Source organism: Eleutherodactylus coqui, chromosome 13, assembly GCF_035609145.1.
Source record: "Eleutherodactylus coqui strain aEleCoq1 chromosome 13, aEleCoq1.hap1, whole genome shotgun sequence".
In the NCBI taxonomy this organism is placed as follows: Eukaryota; Metazoa; Chordata; class Amphibia; order Anura; family Eleutherodactylidae; genus Eleutherodactylus; species Eleutherodactylus coqui.
In genome coordinates this window covers 127,773,495-127,796,631 of record NC_089849.1, presented here as the reverse complement: position 1 = coordinate 127,796,631, position 23,137 = coordinate 127,773,495, and the positions used below count along the sequence as shown (strand labels likewise).

General features: G+C 45.9%; 1 pseudogene; it reads right to left on the bottom strand.

The window, feature by feature from the left end:
* Window positions 1–561: 561 nt before the first annotated feature.
* LOC136588802 (U2 spliceosomal RNA) lies at window positions 562–742 on the bottom strand (annotated as a pseudogene).
* Window positions 743–23,137: the final 22,395 nt, after the last annotated feature.

Sequence of the window (23,137 nt, the reverse complement as noted above, 5' to 3'; positions counted from 1 at the left end):
AATCTGGAGGTGTAACTTGAAGCTGCAGGGCCCCGGTACGAAGTCTGGAACTAGGCCCCCAAACTATAAAGCTTCATTGATAGCATTGGTTTGCAGTGCGGGGAAGAGAGACTTTTTGGGCCCCCTAGGGCTCCGGGCCCCAGGTGCGACCGCACCCCCTGTACATACGCCCATGACCCGAATACGTGGAGCATACAGACGCAGCCTCCCAGGATACGCTATAACTGCTGAGTGCTATGACGCTGTGCCTGACCAAGGTTTCCAACTTGGCTATTAGCGCAGCGGTAGGTACGAACTATAGAGTGTGTGAGTGTGTGAGTGTGTGAGTGTGTGAGTGTGTGAGTCTGTGTGTGTGTGTGTTGATTTGCTTCCAGTTGTACCTGTGCACACACTCTGCCAGACGCAGCTGCTCAGTGGATACAATGTTGCAACATGTGGAAAAGACCTAGAATCATTCACAGCAGACGGACTGAGTGTAAATCAAAGTGCTTGGTTAGCAGCAGCCACAGCTGCGCTGCACCTCTTGCTTGAAGTTTCTGCTTTTGGAGACTGCTGTAGGAAAGGGGGTGCACCGGTCCTGGAGGTACTGCAATACCAGGTCAATGCACGGAGTGGACAGAGCAAGCTCTTTATCCAGCTCCCTGTTCTAAAAATCCCTTTAATATATGGTCCCCAGAGAGGGGACGCATCAGATATTAAACTGATAAGAACAGATTTTTTTAAAAAATTTTAAATAAACTTTATTTGAACATACAGATTATTCAGTCTTTGTAATGCTGCAAAATACACCCAAATCACGCAATATAAAGAACAATACTTATAACTTTACAAGATGTTTCCATTTCTTGAACTTCCAGATACCTTCGGCATCAGGTGCTCCTCGCTTCTTTTTATCACAAAGATAAACCACATAAAGGCGACTCAGGATCAGTCTTACAATCATCTTCCTCCCAGCATTCCCTTTTATACACATAGATATTACGTGCATCCCAGAGTACCTCTTTAATTCATAACATTATTAATAGAGATGAGCGAACCTACTCGTTTTGAGTAATTACTCGATCGAGCACCGCAATTTACGAGTACTTCCGTACTCGGGTGAAAAGATTCGGGGGGCGCCGGGGGGCTTGGGAGGCGTGGCAGAGCAGGGGGTAGCTGCGAGGAACAGGGGGGAGCCCTCTCTCTCTCCCACTCCCCGCTGCAACCCCCCACTCACCCACGGCGCCCTCCGAATTTTTTCGCCCGAGTACGGAAGTACTCGAAAATCGCTGTGCTCGTGCGAAAAAGGGGCGTGGCCAAGTAGGTTCGCTCATCTCTAATTATTAACCATAACACACGACTTTTGTTTTAGTTTTTAACCCAGATACCAAAAAGGACAAAAGCGATGAGAAGTATGTGACCCCTGTGAGTTCCTTTTTCAGACCTCTCAACTTCCCCAAAAAACATGTAAAATCCTTTCCCTCCCGCCACATCCATGTTAGGGCTCGGCCTTTGCTAATATTCATTGAAATGCCCCCAGCATTGTAGTATATCAGGGACTGCGGGAAAAACAATGACAACTTTCTCGGGCAAGATGTTCAATTAAACTTTAATTCAGACTGGATGTGATAGGCCGTAATGGGCAGCACAGCAAAATGGGATTCCCATAAACCAGGCCCAAAGCAAACACTCCAAGTATCTTAACAGGGTGACTGGAGGCAACGTGAGTCCGAATATAACTCTGCCCATAGAACCAGCTACTTGAAAGGCCTGCAGTAGCGCTAAACACACCGGCGGCCGATTAGAATCCAATGCAGCAAGGTCGACTCATGAAGACATCAGGATCTGACGTTTGTACAAAGCGGGACCTTTTGCCTGTAGGGCTTTAATAAGCCAAGCCCAAACACAGAATGGGCTGGGCCTGGGAGGGAAAGCCAACTCACACCACTGCCATATATATGTAGATAAGCCAATGATGACCCCCTACACTGATCCCGGCATTGGTATAGACCGAATGGCCTGTATCAACAACTCTGTCCCCTCCGATGGAAAAGCTTAACAGTATTCCCCTCGATCCATTCCTTTCGAGTCAAGATTTTAGAATATTTCCAGTAAATATTTTATTGCGATAAGACTTAAGGCTGCCACTATGATGAGATAGTGGCACTTTATATATAGGCATCTACAGGATGTCCTAAAGGGGTTTCCAGGCTAGATGACCTAGCGTTAGGATAGGTCATCAATATTTCATTGGCTGAGATCCGTTCCTCAGGACATTGACCGATTAGCTGTTTGGCCGCCGGCTGACAGCATCAAAACACAGTGTGCAGTGGAAGCAGCTTGCTACGACCCCTGTGTAGTGGCCAATTACAGGCATAGTTCCCATTAAAATTAGCCAGCCACCGCACAGGGGTTGCAGAAATCAGCTTCCACTCCACAGATGGTATTGTGGTGCTTACATTGGGCGCCTCAACAGCTGATCGCCAGGTTCCCTCATATGAGGAGGCTCTCTCTAACTGTCCATCCACCCATCCTTACGAGGTGGAACATGATCGGAGGCAAACAAACAGCAAATACATGAAATGTTGTAAGGGCACTTTAATGGCACCTAATGCTATATTTGTATGTACATATACATACATTAATAGGTGAGATTCATCATATATTGAAAGCACAAATCAGTCTGTACACAATCCACACAACCAAATGCCGCTAGGAAGTAAGCTGAACAGTTGAAGCTGACTGCACGCCATTACATGGAAATCCCATTAAATTTAATTCAGTCACGTTCCCACAAACTATCAGGCGGAGCAGCGTCGTCTGCTATTCTTCCTTGTACACCTTTACTGAAAGCCAACAAACTCACTAATGTGATCTATATCAAAGTATATCGCAGCAGATCCACCAAGGAGTCAATGGTGCCAATATGGAAGCCATGATGCCCGTGTGAACAGAGTAATGCAGGCACAGGGGGGAACACATTTTGCCATCTTTACCAAATCTCCCCGTTTCTGAATCTCTATAAATATTTTACATTACGAAGCTTTATTGTCTAACTGTATGTGTAGGTTCAAGCAATGGGCAGACTGATATTTAGGCTATTTCTTTCTTATTCTCTTCCCTTTGGTCTGAGTACGGAGGAGGTGATGGATGTGATAGGGATGATGGATGTAACAGGGGTGACGGAGGGGTTGGATGTTGTGTCTGTGGAAATGCTGGCGTGGTTGCTGAAAATAGAGATGTGGGCATCGAAATCACAACATCATTCTGGATCACAAAGACCTGCAAGGGAAACAAAACTGGAAAATTGTAATATCCTGCTAATAAAGGATGGCGCTCTGACGATCTACTCTATATGCTTTAGGCAGTTGCCTAGAAAACCTGTTTTCAAATACGCTAACAGGGAATTCAAAGTAAATATATGAGTAGTAAAACTGGCACGTCTCGTCAAGCCTCCCACTTCTGGCAAAGTGACAGGCGCCCCCGCGTCCCTTGTTATATCTCATCAACCCGCCCTTTCTGGTAAAATAGCAGGTGCCCCGCCCCCTTAGAATATCTTAGCATATCTCAAAGCTGCGTTTTCTGAACACGTGAGAGAGTGGCCTTAGGGTGGTTCATGTTTTTGTTGTACTTTAGAACCACAATTAAGAAAAACACATAAAGAACCTGCATGGAGTATTTAAAGACCGCGTACGTTATTAAGAAGCTGCAGACAATTAAAAACTGCATGTGGCTTTGATGCGTTTTTTAATTGTGTGTAAAGGGTAAAATTATATACAGTAAATCTAGGGAGATATATAACTTATACCAGCGATAGATAGATAGATAGATAGATAGATAGATAGGAGATAGATAGATAGATAGATAGGAGATAGATAGATAGGAGATAGATAGATAGGAGATAGATAGATAGGAGATAGATAGATAGATAGATAGATATGAGACAGATAGATAGATAGATACACATACATATACACACATAACTCGGGGCCCGGAGCATGTGGTAGCAGCAGCAAAGCAGAAATGAAGAACCAGGCAGCATTCATTAAAATCCTCTTCTTTATTGGAACATGAGGATGCAAGCAGCCACGTATCGACCCTGTGCTCGGGTCTTTATCAAGCTTGATAAAGACCCGAGCACAGGGTCGATACGTGGCTGCTTGCTTCCTCATGTTCCAATAAAGAAGAGGATTTTAATGAATGCTGCCTGGTTCTTCATTTCTGCATTGATGACCAACGGTGGACCCGGGGAGTCGGGACCCTAACTGGGCTATTGCATAGTGCCTTGCACCAGCGGTGTGGCTGAACCCTTGACTCTCTTTTTTCTTCTTGTAGCAGCAGCAAAGGCAGCCACAGCAACTTTCGTTCAGCAGGAGGCAGGGGCAGCACATGATGACATCATGACTGTACCCTGCTGGCCCATGTGACTGCCAACCTCCTCCCCCCTTGCTCTTGTCTGCTTCCTCTCTGGCTGGCCGCACTGCCTGCCCCGTGATTGGTGCAGTGCTGCAGACAGAGCGGCCAGCTGTTAATGCACTGAATGTGCATATGTGTATGGCAGAGGGCGACCTTGTGGCCCCCTGAGCACAGGGGCCGGGTCGCCACTGCAACCCCTGATGGTACGCCTATGGAAAAGTTTATGTGTCGCAAGTGATCACTATAATATATGATCTATATATGATATAATACATGATCATATAGTAGGGGGGGGGGACGAATGGGGAGGAGTCCAGTGCTCTATTTTCCTGTGCATTTTTGCACCAAAGGTCCCCATAGAAACCAATTGGGGTGCACAAATGCATGCGTAGTATGTAAGGGGATGTGTGAAGCACTGCTGGAAAAAGAACACATTTGGAGCTCATTAGACTAAATAGCCATTTAAATCAGGGTGCGTTTTTCTGCTGCATGCAAATGAACATGTCCTGCGGGTGCAAAGAGTATAGTAAAATATGCCGACACGTGCGTACCAAACCTTGTTTATATCGCAAATACGTTGTGCTAAGGCATGCGCAATTGCACATACTCTCGTGTGAAACCACCCTTAGGCCTCCCTCACACAGGGGGTTTGCAGAAACGCAGTGGTTTTCAACGCTGCATTTACTGCAGATTCCGCCTGGTTTCAGCAGCGCCGGCAAGCTCTGATTGGACAATAGCCTACAGAACTCTCCCCTTGCACCTATGCAATAATGACTATGGAGCCAGTGTGAACTTGTTTCTGGTAGGGTAAAAGAGGTGATCAATATATATGTCTCCACCTCTAAAAGTGCAAAATCGTGAGTAACCACCCTGCCGGGTAAAAAACCGCGATGTGGGAGGCTATTACTCAGTAATCGTATATAGAGACTGCACAACTCATCATAGCTGTGAGGTGTTACATGCTTAAATAGGGGCATTGGAGGTCTGGTAGATAACCCCCTTTGTTTAGGAATATTCAGGACTGGGTATACCGACAGGAGTGTGGGGTCAGCATATAACACGACCTAAAGCGGTTTAACCCCTAGACTGAGAAGCCAACTCCAAATGGAGATAAGGAAACGGTTTCAGTGGCGAATTGAATTTGGTGTGGCGCCAACTTATTCTGCAGCAGTTTCGGGTAGTTATTGTTTGTTGCCCCCTGCCAAGCTGGCTGGCTCATGCAGGGATTGCCCCAAATAACAGTCAATGAAGGGCCACTGGTCCATCTTACAAAAAAATTGTTCACATATCCCCGAATTCTCAAAAGCACCACTCATGGTTTTTAAACATGGACCTAACCTTAGGGACAAATCAGTGAATGCCCAGGTTAAGGTGGGGGTTGATGACCAACAAACTACTGTAACATCTAAAGCGGGTAACTTTGCTTGCATGAGTTACTCCTGTTGTAATAATCTGGTTAAGGGCAATAGATTTTTTCATCCTAGGACAGGTAAAAAATCGGGTTGTGAGCTTGCCTACGGATCCCGGAGTGGATTTCCCCCTCATATTCTCCCCTCCCCCTGTCCTCCTGTTAGTACCCCACCTTTCCTCCTGACTCTTAGCATCAGTTGCCTCCCAGACAAGCTACACCACTGTGACTGCGCTCATGCTTTAGTGAACTGTTATATCTTGTTTTTCCATGTTACAATTACCACAAGCGCTGTGTTTGTGTTTCACCTTTAATTGGAATATTATATTAAATACAAAATACTTTAATAAAAAATTTGATTAAAAAAAAATAAAAAATACACCCTTGCATCCCAATACACCCGTCGCTCCACATATGTGGTTTATCTGATCTCCGGCCCGTGTGGCCTCCTGTATGTGGGAGAGACCACAATAAAGCACAATACGCACAAAGAAAGTGGGCCTCCCCATCCCCAAACATTTTGTCATGGCCGCTCACTCTGTTAGCCAACTTAGGTTCAGAGTGATCGACCCTGCCCCGTTTAACATCAGGGGTGGGGAGCGGGAAGGGATCCTCCTCAGAAAGGAACTCAAATGGATTTTTGACCTGGACACACTTCACCCAAACGGGCTCAATTTGGAATGTAATACGGCACTTTGCATCAAATTATATTATTGACCCCCGTGATTTTTTACTTGCATTTTTTAGTACAATTGTTGTATAAGGGCGCCCACCCACTGGCGATTTTTGTTCCTTTGCGTTTTTTCTCAAGAGCAATTAGTTTTGAATGTGTTCCTGTCCATTTGCGTTTTTTTTTTCGGTCCGTTGCAATTTTTAACATAGGAACTGTCAGTTGAATATGTGTCCTTATTGTTCTCTTAATGCACCCATGAATGTCAATGGAAATTAATGGAAAAGGCGCGAAAATGCCGCGAAAAATCCGCAAAAAACGCTGCGTTTTTCACGCCTGAAATCGCAAACGCCAGTGGGTGGGCGCCCTAATTGTGATTTTAACTTTTGTATTTTTTGTTTTTAGGACTATGGAGAATTGTTGCGAAGGTTGCCGATTTCTTCATGTTGTGCATCTTCTGTTTTTGTGGTCCCGCACATATTTTTTCCAAATTCATCCGATCTACGTCGTGGAATTTATTTCTTTTCTTCCCGCTTGTTTTCCCTTAATACCTATATATATGCAATTTTTTCCTTTTTTCTGATTAAATGATTTATGCAGACTGTTGCATTGGTGTTATGTAGATTTCTTTAATATATATATACATACAATTTTTCTTCTCTGACTAAATGATTTATGTAAATGAAGTACATATATGCAGATTTCTGCATATGTTATATATTTCTTTATTTCTGTAATTATGTAATGGTTTCCTTTAGGTATACTCGTTTTTCTTTAATCATAATGCTCTTTGAGCTGCTGGGCGATTTGAATGGCCTCTGTGCTGTTGTGAGGAGTTTCCAGCCCCCACCTTTGGGCTTCCCCTTGCCCGACGCTCTGCACACATGTCTTGTGCTGGTGCGCATGCGCTGGATGCCGACTTCCTCCGTGATTATCTCCTCTCGGGAGATTCTGTGAGTGCCGCACATGCGCGGATCATATGGGATGACGTAGATACTATGTTACCTGAGTATGGAGACCACAATCAGAAGCATGCCGACTGGATCTCTGCACACCTGTCGGTAACTATACCCGCTGTTTCATTGGTTACCTGTGGTGATGGGGGTGTGTCTATATGTTTTATAGCTGTGTCTGTCCTTTGAGCATTCAGCTTGAAAAAAACCCACGCTGGGGTTGAACCGTTGCTGAGGCATTCTATTTGGCCATGGATTGAATAAAGGTCGTACCTTTTTTTATTTTTTCACTGCTATAAGAAGTGCTGCCTTCTACCATTGATACTGCAACCTTCAGGTTATGGGCGAGAGCTTACACTCTGCACCACACGAGGCTCACAGGGTGCTATGTATGCAGCACCCTATGTCACTCACGATCATTCTGATCTGGTTTGTTGCGGTAGGTACATTATCTCACTAAAATCCTTAAGGGGCGGCCACGGAAGCTCTAATTGAATAAGGAGGCACACACCTTCTGGGAGGGAGTGGCCACACCAGGCTTTATAAGGAGGCAACTTGTCCAACCCAATTCATATGCCTCCAGCCTACCGTCAGGGCTCGAGTTGCTGCTAGGTTTCTACTTTATTTGGTTTGGTTCCTTTATTAACAAACCTACGCCTGGATATTAGTGATTAGTGCAGTAGGGCACGCCTGGATACTAGTGATTAGTGCAGTAGGGCACGCCTGGATACTAGTGATTAGTGCAGTAGGGCACGCCTGGATACTAGTGATTAGTGCAGTAGGGCACGCCTGGATACTAGTGATTAGTGCAGTAGGGCACGCCTGGATACTAGTGATTAGTGCAGTAGGGCACGCCTGGATACTAGTGATTAGTGCAGTACGGCACGCCTGGATACTAGTGATTAGTGCAGTAGGGCACGCCTGGATACTAGTGATTAGTGCAGTAGGGCACGCCTGGATACTAGTGATTAGTGCAGTAGGGCACGCCTGGATACTAGTGATTAGTGCAGTACGGCACGCCTGGATACTAGTGATTAGTGCAGTACGGCACGCCTGGATACTAGTGATTAGTGCAGTAGGGCACGCCTGGATACTAGTGATTAGTGCAGTAGGGCACGCCTGGATACTAGTGATTAGTGCAGTAGGGCACGCCTGGATACTAGTGATTAGTGCAGTAGGGCACGCCTGGATACTAGTGATTAGTGCAGTAGGGCACGCCTGGATACTAGTGATTAGTGCAGTAGGGCACGCCTGGATATTAGTGATTAGTGCAGTAGGGCACGCCTGGATATTAGTGATTAGTGCAGTAGGGCATGCCTGGATACTAGTGATTAGTGCAGTAGGGCACGCCTGGATACTAGTGATTAGTGCAGTAGGGCACGCCTGGATACTAGTGATTAGTGCAGTAGGGCACGCCTGGATACTAGTGATTAGTGCAATAGGGCACGCCTGGATATTAGTGATTAGTGCAGTAGGGCACGCCTGGATACTAGTGATTAGTGCAGTAGGGCACGCCTGGATATTAGTGATTAGTGCAGTGTAGTTTATCTAAACAGGGTTTGTTATCTAAACACTATAGGGACAGAACACAGCTTTAGGGTGAAGTCACACGAACATATATCGGCTCGGTTTTCACGCCGAGCCGATATACGTTGTCCTCGGGTGCAGGGGGGGGGGGGGGGATGGAAAAGCCAGAAGCAGGAACTGAGGCTCCCGCCCCCTCTCTGCCTCCTCTCGGCCCCTCTGCACTATTTGCAATGAGAGAAGGCGGGACAGGGCGGGGGTAAAGTCTGAGAATTAGCCCCGCCCCCACCCCGCCTCTCCCCATTGCAAATAGTGCAGAGGGGCGGAGAGGAGGTAGAGAGGGGGCGGGAGCACAGTTCCTGGCCCTGGCTCTTCCATCCTCCCCCCCCCCTGCACACGAGGACAACGTATATCGGCTCGGCGTGAAACCCGAGCCAATATACGTTCGTGTGAATGCACCCTTAGTACAAGATTGAGGGAGATGATGCGTGTACTCCTGTGAGTCCTATCTAGCTGTTTGACCTGGGGAGCCAGTATATAGGAACCTATTACCCAGCATCCCTTTGTCCTTGTCTGTAGACACACGCTATCATTGCTTCTGCATACCTGCACTTCCATTGTGATCTTCAGAGATTAATGTCGTATCCAACATTTGGGATCGCACCCTATTCATTTGGGTACGCTCCTCGAGTGTTAGAAACATAAGAACCCTTTGGTTCGATACTGTGGAGCAAGGCTCCTGATGAGGCGCTCCGGCGACAGAAACGCGTTGAGCCTATGAATATCTCTCTTCTGAGCTAAGAAGTAGCCTATATACATCTAGGGCTAAACCAAAGAGCCGTATCTATGTAGATGAACCTACTGACAGCTATACTCTAAAATCCTACAAAGCTTTTCCCAGTCTGGTATATATCCAGATGAGCCATACAGTCCTGTGATAGGACACCAGATACAATCAAGGACTAGGTAGTTATTCAGCTGAATGTTGGACTGAAGTCGGCGCCGCGGTTCTCTGGAGCGAGATGAACTCGTCAGCGCCATTGTTCTGATACAACAGCTCTTGCTGACAGAGGAGTCCTCTGGGCCTCCCATTTCTTGCCCTAGATGATATGGTATACCCTGATTCCAATTGTAATTGGAGGATATTGGACTGGATATAACACGGGGCCCAATAGAATAGTTTTTATGCATTTACATGTTTCCTTATTATTATTTTAGAAAAAAAGTTAACAATAAAAGTTACATTTTAGTTATAAAGACTTCAGTCTGTAAGGCGCTGCTTATACCACGGACTCCCCTGCGACTGTGATACGCAAATCGAATTTCTGGTTCTAACCCAACATGGATGATGGGTTCAGTGAGTCGGACCAGCAATCGGTTCACTAAAGGGTTCAGATTTGGTTACAAAATGTAATTCATATTCAGATCTTGGTTCGGTCCGTGGTTTTACGCGTTTCGTCACGAGAGCGAATCAGGAACCCATGAGAAAATAGAACCTATGGAAAGTTTTACAAATGGCTTGAAAGGAGGATGTTTGGGGACTGATTGTCTAAATATGAAAAGCGACACTTGTGAGCCTCCAGAACAACTGTAAAAAAGGAGAGTAGTATGAAGTAGCTGAAATGCAGTAAAGCACTCAAAAATAAGAGTGTTACAAAAATACTCAAATTAGTAGATTAGAATACTCTCCACTATACTGTCCCTGTCTGACTGGGTGGAAAACTGGCTAATTAAAGCTCAGATATCTGATCCCTCCCCCTATCGCCCCTTTAATGAGGGGCTATACACATATATATGTATACGTGTGTATATATATATATATTTCTTTAGTTCCCTATCTGTGTGATTCGTTATTCAGGTATTTCTTTTCATCTGTCTTGATGTAATATTTCCTAATCTGGTTTCTCTATTTATCCTTATTTTTCTTATCTGAATGCATTGTCATTTATTGTAAGACCCTCATTGTCCCCATCATTGTCCCCATCATGGTCCCCATCATGGTCCCCATCATTGTCCCCATCATTGTCCCCATCATGGTCCCCATCATTGTCCCCATCATGGTCCCCATCATGGTCCCCATCATGGTCCCCATCATTGTCCCCATCATTGTCCCCATCATGGTCCCCATCATGGTCCCCATCATTGTCCCCATCATGGTCCCCATCATTGTCCCGATCATTGTCCCCATCATGGTCCCCATCATGGTCCCCATCATTGTCCCCATCATTGTCCCCATCATGGTCCCCATCATTGTCCCCATCATGGTCCCCATCATGGTCCCCATCATTGTCCCCATCATTGTCCCCATCATGGTCCCCATCATGGTCCCCATCATTGTCCCCATCATGGTCCCCATCATGGTCCCCATCATTGTCCCCATCATGGTCCCCATCATGGTCCCCATCATTGTCCCCATCATGGTCCCCATCATGGTCCCCGTTTGCTCATCCATATCCATACATAACCATCTGGATGCCTTATAAACTTATAATATGATCAGTTTTATAAAAGCTCCTCTATAGGTTGCATATACTGCGGCTCTATGGTGTTTTATCATGACAACGCACCATCTATCTCTTATCTATGTCTGCACCGCTCTGCCAATAGCAGCGGCGCCGTGACATCATCATGTCCTGACCCTGGGCTGCCCCTTCCTAAAGGCCAGCAGCGGCGCCGTGACATCATCATGTCCTGAGGCTGGGCCGCCCCTTCCTAAAGGCCAGCAGCGGCGCCGTGACATCATCATGTCCTGAGGCTGGGCCGCCCCTTCCTAAAGGCCGGCAGCGGCGCCGTGACATCATCATGTCCTGAGGCTGGGCCGCCCCTTCCTAAAGGCCAGCAGCAGTATCTTCTCACAAGGCTGCAGTATGGGACACTCCTTTTTCTTCTAACATTCACATTGCAAGCATCATGGTTTCCATGGTGCTGCATCACATGGCGGTCACATGATCGCTGATCTCTGGAGCCGGTCCCTTAGCAACAGCTCCTACATAGCATCGGCACATCACTAGGGGCGTTACTAATTTACACACCCACCTTTTGATTGGATAATGAGATACATACCCTCCTGTGGGCTGGACCAGGCAGGGACTATATAACAGGAGCATTGTGGCTGGTCTCTCATTGCTCTCCAGTCTACCATTAAGGCTGCAGACTATAGCTGTGTCCTTGTTTGTTATTTTTCTTGGGGGATGGGGAATTCTTCCTAGCCTTGGTGGGATTGTTCACTAAGGCTTTAGATATCTGAGCTTTAACGAGCCAGTTTTGCACCCAGTCAGACAGGGACAGCATAGTGGAGAGTATTCTAATCTACTAATTTGAGTATTTTTGTAACACTTATTTTTGAGTGCTTTACTGCATTTCAGCTACTTCATACTACTCTCCTTTTTACAGTTGTTCTGGAGGCTCACAAGTGTCGCTTTTCATATTTAGACAACCAGTCCCCAAACATCCTCCTTTCAAGCCATTTGTAAAACTTTCCAAAGGTTCTATTTTCTCATGGGTTCCTGATTCACTTCGTGACGGAAAGCGTAGAACCAGGGGCGTAGCTAGAGGCTCATGGGCCCGGGTGCAAAAGTTCAGCTTGGCGCCCCCTACAGACCCCTCCACACCCCACTCCTTTTCACGGCTACTACTTCTACATCACTTTTAGCTACATTACTGTTTTTTTAAATGACCCATCAATGGATCATCAGTAATCAGGGGTTTAGCAGAGTTTTAAAACATCCAGAACACAAGCATCAAGGCATGCTTCGCTTCCTCAGGAAAGAAAATTTATATATATATACACACACACACACACACACACATATACATTGGAGACAGCATAATAACAATATATACAATAGAGACAACATAAAGCTAACTTTATATAACATGTTTGGGGCTCATGTCCACGGCCAGGTTTTCACCACCTATTACGCGTGTGTTGCGTGTACACACACGTGGTACACAGTGAACTGAGTCAATGAAAGTCAATGGACTGCGTGTGGATATGCAAGAGAAATAAATCCCAGCATGCTCTGTTTCTTTGTGTACCATGCAACGTGAGCCCTGTACACTTGTATGGGCTGCATGTGATAAACAGCCCATACGCAATACATTGTTTCCATACGCATTGACACTCTAAACACTCCCCATCACATGGAACACCCCTTGTCGTCGTCGCCCACCCCCACTCCCCATCACACGGAGTGCCCCTTATACCCCCCCCACTCTCCATTACACGGAACGCCCCTTGTTTTCCCCCCACACACTCCCCATCACACAGAACGCCTCTTGTTCCCCACCCCCCACTCCCCATCACACAGGATCCCCCTCATTCTCCCCCCCATCACACAGGATCCCCCTCGTTCTCCCCCCCATCACACAGGATCCCCCTCGTTCTCCCCCCATCACACAGGATCCCCCTCGTTCTCCCCCCTATCACAAAGGATCCCCCTCGTTCTCCCCCCATCACAAAGGATCCCCCTCGTTCTCCCCCCATCACAAAGGATCCCCCTCATTCTCCCCCCCCATCACACAGGATCCCCCTCGTTCTCCCCCCCATCACACAGGATCCCCCTCGTTTTCCCCCCATTACACAGGATCACCCTCGTTCTCCCCCCATCACACAGGATCACCCTCGTTCTCCCCCCCAACACACAGGGTGCCCCTCAGTCCCCCCCCCCCATCACACAGGGCCCCCCTCGTTCTCCCCCCCATCACACAGGATCCCTCTCGTTCTCTCGCCCCCATCACACAGTATCCCTCTCGTTTTCCCCCCATCACACAGGATCACCCTCGTTTTCCCCCCATCACACAGGATCACCCTCGTTCTCCCCCCTCATCACACAGGGTGCCCCTCGTTCTCTCCCCCCCCCCCATCACTCAGGGTCCCCCTCGTTCTCTCCCCCCCCCATCACTCAGGGTCCCCCTCGTTCTCCCCCCCCCCATCACACAGGGTCCCCTTCGTTCACCCCCCATCACACAGGGTCCCCCTCGTTCTCCCCCACACCCCATCACACAGGGTCCCGCACACTGACCGCAGTTTCAGCCCCACTTCAGTAGCCTTGAGCAATTCCAGCAACCTCATTGGTTGTTGGGGACACACCTTCCTTTCAGATGTGCCCGAGGATACAGTTACACAGAGCTGTGCAGGAGAAGCAGGTGCTGACAGGAGTACGGTTACACAGATCTGCGGTGTATTCACTGCTTCTCGTGCACAGCTCTGTGTAACTGTACCCTCGGGCACATCTGAAAGGAAGGTGTGTCCCCAACAACCAATGAGGCGGCTGGAAATACTCAAGGCTACTGAAGTGGGGCTGAAAAGAAACATATGCGCGCGGGCCGGCAGGGGAGGAGTCTGAGCGGAGGTCCGGGAGGAAGCGCCGGCATGCAGGAGAAGCTGCCGGCCGGCGCAGAGACCTTAGTGAAAGTAACTGTGGTCAGTCCGTGTGAAAGAGGACCCCCGGGGGCTTGGGGGCCAGCAACCCCTATATGTACGCCTATGCGTAGAACCACGAACCGAGATATGAATATGAATTACATTTTGTAACCACATCTGAACCCTTTAGTGAACCGATTGCTGGTCCGACTCACTGAACCCATCATCCATGTTGGGTTAGAACCAGAAATTCGATTCGCCACTCAAACCGTTTCCTTATCTCCATTTGGAGTTGGCTTCTCAGTCTAGGGGTTAAACCGCTTTAGGTCGTGTTATATGCTGACCCCACACTCCTGTCGGTATACCCAGTCCTGAATATTCCTAAACAAAGGGGGTTATCTACCAGACCTCCAATGCCCCTATTTAAGCATGTAACACCTCACAGCTATGATGAGTTGTGCAGTCTCTATATACGATTACTGAGTAATAGCCTCCCACATCGCGGTTTTTTACCCGGCAGGGTGGTTACTAACGATTTTGCACTTTGAGAGGTGGAGACATATATATTGATCACCTCTTTTACCCTACCAGAAACAAGTTCACACTGGCACCGTAGTCATTATTACATAGGTTCAAGGGGAGAGTTCTGTAGGCTATTGTCAGCACCTTTATTGTATAGGTGCTCAAGATAGTACATAGCCTACCACTAGTGTATATGCACGTGGGTGATACAATTATCTTGCATCAGCCTCACTTGATACATGTTTGTTTGTTTGTCTTTTGCTACTGGTCCAAAAAGAACATGTTTAAAGTTTTTATATTGCATTTAATAAAGGTTCTATTGTAAAGGGGTCTTCTTCTGGATCTACATGACCTGGATGGACATGTGTCTGTTTTTCGGTCTTTCATGCTATGTTACTATGTTGCTTTTACACAGGATGTTTTTGCGCCTGACAGTTGTGCCTGTGATGATCGCCTGCCTTTATGCACAGTAAACAGGCAGTCCTTCATAGATGACCGGCTGTTCACACCGAACGATCCTCATATAATTTTTTTTTTTTAATGCCTGTACGATCCGAACGGCGAACGAATTGTCACTCATTGTTCAGATTGTGCCTGCATTCAGACTAATGCTAATCTTTATCTGTATAGCGCCAATTTATGCCGCAGTGCGGATTATCATTTAGACTGCTACGATCCAGCGAGAATGGGAATGATCATTCAATGTAAACGGGCCCTAAAGCCCATTTACATCCAATGGAATCTTAAGGGCTTGAACAGACGGGCACACGCGCTAATACACTCGCTGCAACGGCGCGTATTCATGCATTAACCGTTTTATTCGTTTGACTATTCAAACTCTGTTTTATAGCACACAAGTTTGAGAAAAAAGTGTGAAGATGGGTCCTGCTCTATGTGCAAGAAAGATAGGGCAAGTCTTATATTTTCCTGCACTCAGTCTGAATGCGCAAGAATCCCAATAGTGAAAATAAAACCATTGAAATCACAGAACTAAATCACCCCCATGTGTTTAACCCTTTCCAATCCACTGTCTGACGTCTAAAGACATTCTGATTGAAGGCTGTAGAGCTCTGATATCGGAAGACGTCCGGCAGGGTATTCTTACTGTATATTACTGACTGCTCTGTTGTTGAGGGCCTCTCCAGCATGTCCCATACCACAGTACTGGCTCTAGCCAGCAGATGGCGCCATTGTATAATGGCAGAAAGAGAAAATCCCCTAGGAAACCCTGAATCCAAAATTGGATTGCAAATGGTTAAGCCCTCAGACTGTTGTAACTTGGTGGACTGCTGTCTGGCCCATTATTCTCTATAGCAGCTACCTACTGATTCATTTATGGCATTGAATTGAATTGAACACTTGGTCCCATGTTCCAACTTTCAGCACCATGAGCTGTGGCCAAAACTGCAAGCTCAGCCATGTTTACTTGAGGCTTCTTTCACATGATCGCATATTGGCCGGCGTTTCACAGCCGGCCAATATATACTGTGATCTGATGCACTGGATTCCAATGCATCAGATCAAATAGGCGTATTCCCGTTATGTAAAAACACCCGGCCGGCCAATATAGCTCCGGGCGTTTTTACATCGTGCCCAAAAGATAGTCCTAGAACTATCTTTTGGGACGGAATACATCCAGACACTGCATGGGCTGCTAAACTTCCTCCCTCTGTTCTCCTTCTCCCGTGCAGGCTCACCTCTCGTTCCTCCCCGCTCGTTCTGTGCAACGGGGGCGGGCGGGACGTGGGTGGAGCTAAGCACCCACCCTCTCCCCGCTTTTGTCCCACCCGCCCCCATTGCACAGAACGAGCGGGGAGGAATGAGAGGTCATCCTGCAATGGAGAGGGAAGGGAAATGGGCGATGACCTGCTGAGCTCGCCGCATTTGCGCAGGGCTCACCAGTCCATCTGAACGGGCGCACAAACGTTTGATTTGTCTGCCCGTTCACCAGATTTTTTTCGCCCAACGTAGCGTATATCGGCCGGCCATGAAAATTGCGGCCGATATGCGCTTGTGGGAAAAAAGCCTCAATTGAACTAAGCTGCAATATCAGACCCAGCCCATGGACAAGACTGGCACTATTTCTTGAAGAAAAGTGAACAGATTTTTCTAATCTCATACAAACCCTTTAAGCATATTTCCAAACTTTTGAAAGAAAAGAGGGACAACCTTTAGAGCTATGCCCCTTTTATGCTAAGCTATGTCTTTTGTGTCCCCTCTGAGTGACCATCTAACAGTTGTAGTTCCCCTCAGTGACCCCCTCATAGAACTAGTGATCATTGACATCAGTTTTAGTTTTTCTTCTCTCTGGGCCCAGCCCACCATGAAGACTGCACTCAACCTGGTGCTACCCCCATTGTTTCACTCAGTAACCTCCCCATATTAATATTGCCTCCTCTGTGACCCTACTTAGTTGCAGTGAGCCCTTAATTATCTTGACTCCCCTGTGGCCCCTTAATTATGATGACTCCCCCCCCCCCATGGCCCATTAATTACAAGTGACCCCCCGTGGCCCCTTAATAACAAATGACCCCACTTATAGTTCCTCATTTCCCTAATTAATCGATCATCTACAGTAAAGGCTGCAATGACTCTGTGGGGGGTCTGGAACGCAGACCGTAATGCGAATGTTGCCTGTATCCAAATTAAGAGGAAATATTATATAGAGTACTCATAGAGAACCATAATAAGCCACTACACAGACCGTCTAGTGATATCAGTATGAATTCTGTTTATTGTTGTACATTGCTAGTTTATATGCAAGTTGTAAAGAAGGCGTTTCCAATACCTAGTTTCATTCTACTTTTGCTGACCAAACCCTCATTCCAACAGATTACAATAGGGCTGTAAATCAAAAGCCTTTTAAACAAAAGGTATCAACAAAGCTGTTTGAACTATACATAAAACAATTACATGTGATAATAAAGATTGTCTCCTGGCTGTCTGAGTACCTACTTAGTCAGAATGTAATCTTAAAGATCCATCAACAATTTGCACATCAAAAGAGGGGACATTGTTTCTACTTTTCACATAGACAAAACTGGTCCAGCCACCTACTGGGAGTCAGCATAAAGTTGATAAGTTGGTATTCAGTAAGATAGCTGAATAAAATCTAATTAATCATACATTTAGTATTCTAAAATCAATATTCAAATAAACGCTTGAATATACCTTTTTACATATGATTCTATATCCAAATTCTACTAGCAACTTCCGGAATGTTTTACATATAATACATAACATTATATAACCAAATAACTAATGTCACATTTATTACACTGTTTCCTTATCTTTCTTATGTTAGATTATTGATTAATAATGATTGACCCCTATCATTCCCTCATTTGGACATCAGAGCCACCATTATCTCCTGGTTCTGTCACCCATAGGTGTCGGGTTCCCAGGTAGGAATGGTGCACTCTATGTCCATCAAGATATGAAGACATAATATCAAATATTGCAAGTCAATCAAGTTTACAATACAGTAATCTTAGATTTATCAACATCAATATCGTCATTGTCATATTAGACACTTAAAGGGGTGTATTTTTGGGTATGTCTCGAAGAGTCTCTACAGGAGTGGGGACAGATAATAGACAAGTCCGCAAAATGTCCTCTCCACTCCTGAGGTTGGGCATACACGTGTGGGAAATATTTGCACATCCAGTCCATCGCTTCTCCATGTGGATCGTTCGTAGTGGTGTTTCCCAATAAGAAGATAGTCCAATAAGACAAATGCAAAAGTCAAAATCAAAATGTCCATTACCTCCCCCACCCAAACAACGCCGGGATCCCACCCATCACTTTTCCTCTGGCTCGGGAACTTTCTTGCAGTGGGAGGCATGTATCCACTTTTACAGAAGTAGGTTTTTTTGTTTTGTTTTTTTTTTTTGCGACCACCCAGTCTCCAGGCTGCAAGAAATGAGTCCCCTCTAGATTGTCAGGGTCTGGAATTGGGGAAAACACTAGATCGGGTGTTATTTTCAGTTTACGACATAGTTCTTGTACATATTCAATAACCTTATCACACCCCTGCTGTAGGGCCTGTGGATGGTACAGGCCTAATCTTGGCATAGAGCCAAACACTTCTTTTAACTTAAGCATATCATTTCAGTTCTTTCAACTCTGTTAAACTCTGCGGGTGGTATGGAGTGTAAAACGCTTGTTCCACCCCAAGGCTGACATCACCTTTCGCATCACTTAACCTGTAAATTGTGTACCTCTGTCACTCTCAATTGTCTCTAGTACCCCAAATCTACATACAAGTTCTGACACAAGTTTAGCCACTGTACATTGTGCGGTGGCTTTGAACAGGTCCACACACACAAGGACGTACTCATACCTGCCTGATTTGGGAAGCTGGATGTAATCGATTTGTAATCTCTGAATAGGATACAGTGGTCTGGGTGTGCGCTTCACATGCCTTCACATATGCCTTTACCAACCTGTCGAACCCTGGAGCATACCATACCTTGTCCATAACAGAAACCATGGCATTCCGAGAGGCATGCACTTTCCCGTGAGCTAGGACGGCGAGGTGGGTGTATGCAGCCGCTGGTACATCATCTACGTCCCGTAGGACGCCAAATTCCAAATCAACAAGAGCGGTGGGACCAAGATCCAACTTACAGCACAAGGGGTCTTGCGTCCTGTCCTAGGAGAGCTGCAGCCTTGGCTGCCCTATCCCTTGCTCTCTGGTGACTGCCCCTGCGTGTGTGCTTTAACCTTTATTATGGCCACTTGTCCTGGCAACATGATAGCTTAATGGGCTTGCCTTGTGCCGTGAGAAAGCTCCTGGACCGCCAGATGGGTCCATAATCGTGTGCAGTACCAAAGGCGTACCTGGAATCAGTGTAGATGCTGGCAGTGGTACTTTTCGCAATCGTACAGGCCTCAGTTCCTGCGCTGACATGTATGGCGGCAGTGGCTTTTGTACAAGTATCTCATTCAGTGTGACTACTTCAAAACCTGTTACAAGCCTTCCTTTGTCATTCAGGTATCTAGATCCATCCACAAACATTTCAAGGTGGGGGTTTAGGAGGGGTTTGTCAGTGACATGTGCGAACCCAGCTGTCACAATCATGCTGGTGTTCTGCGTCAAAGGCCTCCTCTTCATCATTAGTCAGAGAATTTGCAAAAAGCTGGTCCTCTGTACTTACTCCCCCATTTGAATCAGTGTCACCTAATGGCAATAAGGTGGCCGGATTCAAAGTGGTGCAACGTTGAAATGAGACATTGGATGAAGAGTGTACTGCAAGTTCCATTTTGATCTGTCTAGCACGGGACAGATGTCTATGGCTTACCTGTGTCAGGATACCATGTATGTCATGTGGGGTGTAGATCACCATGGTGTGATCTAGGACAACGTCAGAACTTTTGTCCATTAGTGCCTGAACTGCTAGAACCGCTCGGACGCAGGATGGAGACCCTCTAGCCACCGCGTCAAGATGGGCACTGTAGTATGCTACAGGTCGCTTTTTGTGTCAGTACAGCGGTGGCGTGTCCCTCCATCTCAGTGACGTACATTTGGAAAGGGTTGTCATAGTCTGGCAGCCCCAGTGCACCCGGTTACCTGTACTTTCAGCAGATAGAAGGCTGACTCGGCCTGCGAGGTCAGGGCAAATGGCCGTGAACCCAAACAGTCGTACAGAGGCTGCATGGTCATGGAGGCAGAGCGTCCATTGCCAATAGTATGAAACCAGTCCCAAGAAGGTACGCAACTGGGCATGGGAGGTGGGAAGTTACATGTCACTTACCACCTTCGTGCGTTCCGGCGTCAGGTGCTTAGTACCTGGACCTAGGCAGTGGCCCAGGAACACTACGTGAGACTTGCAGAACTGAAGTTTCTCTTTGCTGGCTTTTCAGCCATTCTACTCTGATGGAGGAAACACAAAAGGCTTAGTGATGCATTGAGGTAACTGTCAGCAGTACATAAAAGTAAATTAAAAACAAATCATCAACATATTACAAGAGGGCGGTGCCCTCGCGAATTGGCCAGGCGTCTAATACCAGTTTCATGAATCTGGTGAACTGGTATTGGGCTATACTGTGCCCCTTGTGGCAGCACTATCCAACAGTACTGCTTTCCTCTGAAATTAAATACAAACAAATACAGACAGTCTGTCGAGGTCCGTCTGACTGGTAGCCCAAAGGCTCAAAGGAACGACACTAAGAACTTGTTTCTCTGCGTGCGTAAGAGTGAAGACAGGGAGAGGTGTCGCTAGGTCTGCTGCCATCCGACCGAAGGTCGGGTGACTTTCAGACCTGGGGTGTATACGAGCCTCACCGGACGGGTGAAATTCGATACAAGATCCCAAGGATCCCATCATTTCGGTTCCCAATATGCTTTCAGGACTTTCCAGCACAAGGAAGCGCATGAGGCATCGTGACCCTTTAAACATTACCTCTAGTGGTTCAGTTTCTGCCAGCTGAATCGGCACTCCTGAAACCCCTTGCACCAATTACTGCTAGACAATCAGGCTGGTATTCTATTTAAAATAGATCAGAACCTTGTAGCAAAAAAAAAAATTAAAAATTTAGAAATTGCTGACCTGCAATACCTGGATCACCTATGTCAGATATCCAGTTCCTTGGGCTAAGCAATGACTCAGGAATTGGAGTTTGTCTTGGAGTGGCTTACTATTTGTCAGGACCTGCGGAAAGCTGAGTTTCTGCAGTGGCTATCAAGACAAATACATGAGCCGGATCTACCAAGAGAGCAGTTAGTTTACAAAACCTCCTCTGAACTGTCACTTGAGGTTTCAACCCGTACCGATCCATCCGGTGAAAATTTGATGGATGCAGATAAGGCTTGTAAGATATTAGTACAAATAACAGACATGAATTACAACAAGGCAGAATAATCCACAAACATGTATTCATATTGGAATATGATATTCTTTAAGCAAATTCATTATTAATCTGATCCTGCCTGCAATGTCTCATCAAATTTAAGAAGAAAAAAAAATTTCCTAACTGCCCAAGCTCCTCACCCCCTCCTTTGTAGACAAAAGAAGGATGAAACATTACCTACTTTTACATTATCTAGCTCCACCCCTTCGATGCTGGTCGTTTGCATGTCTCTCCTACAGAACATTCTTTCAGAGACAGTGCAGTACTAACAGCATTTAGCAGTGATATAGACGTCCAACCAATCACAGAACTGACATTTACACAAAAAGCAAAGAAACTAAAATATATCTTAAAAAAAAAAAAATCCCTATATGTTCTCTATTTTTAAGACCGTATAATTCACATAATTCATTACAAGTTTCTTATTTCATCAGCGTCTGTCTTCCTTTCTATGACCCTGAATTTTATCTCTATGAAACAATAGCTAAGATATTAATAAGCAACTAAAACATTCAGACTTTAAACAGCATTAATTATTAGTAATTACTAGACGTATACTTCTCTCCTAGGCTGGTCTGTGTTGAGGGTGGAAGAACACCTCTTCCTATTGTTCTTCCCTCCCATCTCCTTACATCACCTAGCTCCACCCCCTGTGGTCTGGCTCAGCGTTTGGTCTTTCTTGCCTCATTTAGTTTCTAGCCACCGGACAGTATATACCATATAACACAATCTAACTCTCATACGGGCCCTTCATTAATACACGAATTCACACTCACTGGGGTTTTTAATTCACTCATACAGACTGATAATATGTGAAGTAGAAATTGGGATTGTATTTACTGTACACCAGACTTCCAATAATGAGCGAATTATGTATAGATAAGAAAAACTCTTAGTACCGCGGTTTTTACACGATTCGCTCAGAATAGGCTACCCAATGACAAACACAATACAACTTATGCCCATTTCCACCCACATACTTATATTCACCACTCCAGATAGCAACTATTATTACCGTGCATTGTTAAACCTTCTACCTTTCCTTAACTCATTGACTTGCTTTTTTTTTTTTTTCTTTCTTTTAACAAGTTATACTACACTTTCTTTGTTCCCTATTAACCTGCACAGTCTGCTTACACCATTCCTTACTACAGAGACAATACAACCCCCCCATAGCTCATACCTTCTTTACACTCAGGAAAAAAAAACCAAAAAAAAACCACCCAGTATATATATACTTCATTGTTCTTTTGAACACCCACAGATGTGAGTGGGGTATAACTTTCTTACACTTAGAAATTAGACATTACAAGAACACTAAGACGTACAACAAAGATTAGTTTACATAACAACAAGACTTACAAGACAAACGATAGTGGTTTTCATTGGGACAGATTCCGGCGATGCGGTGCGTTGTCGCCGCTGGGAGTGGTGCCCTGATCTGTCTC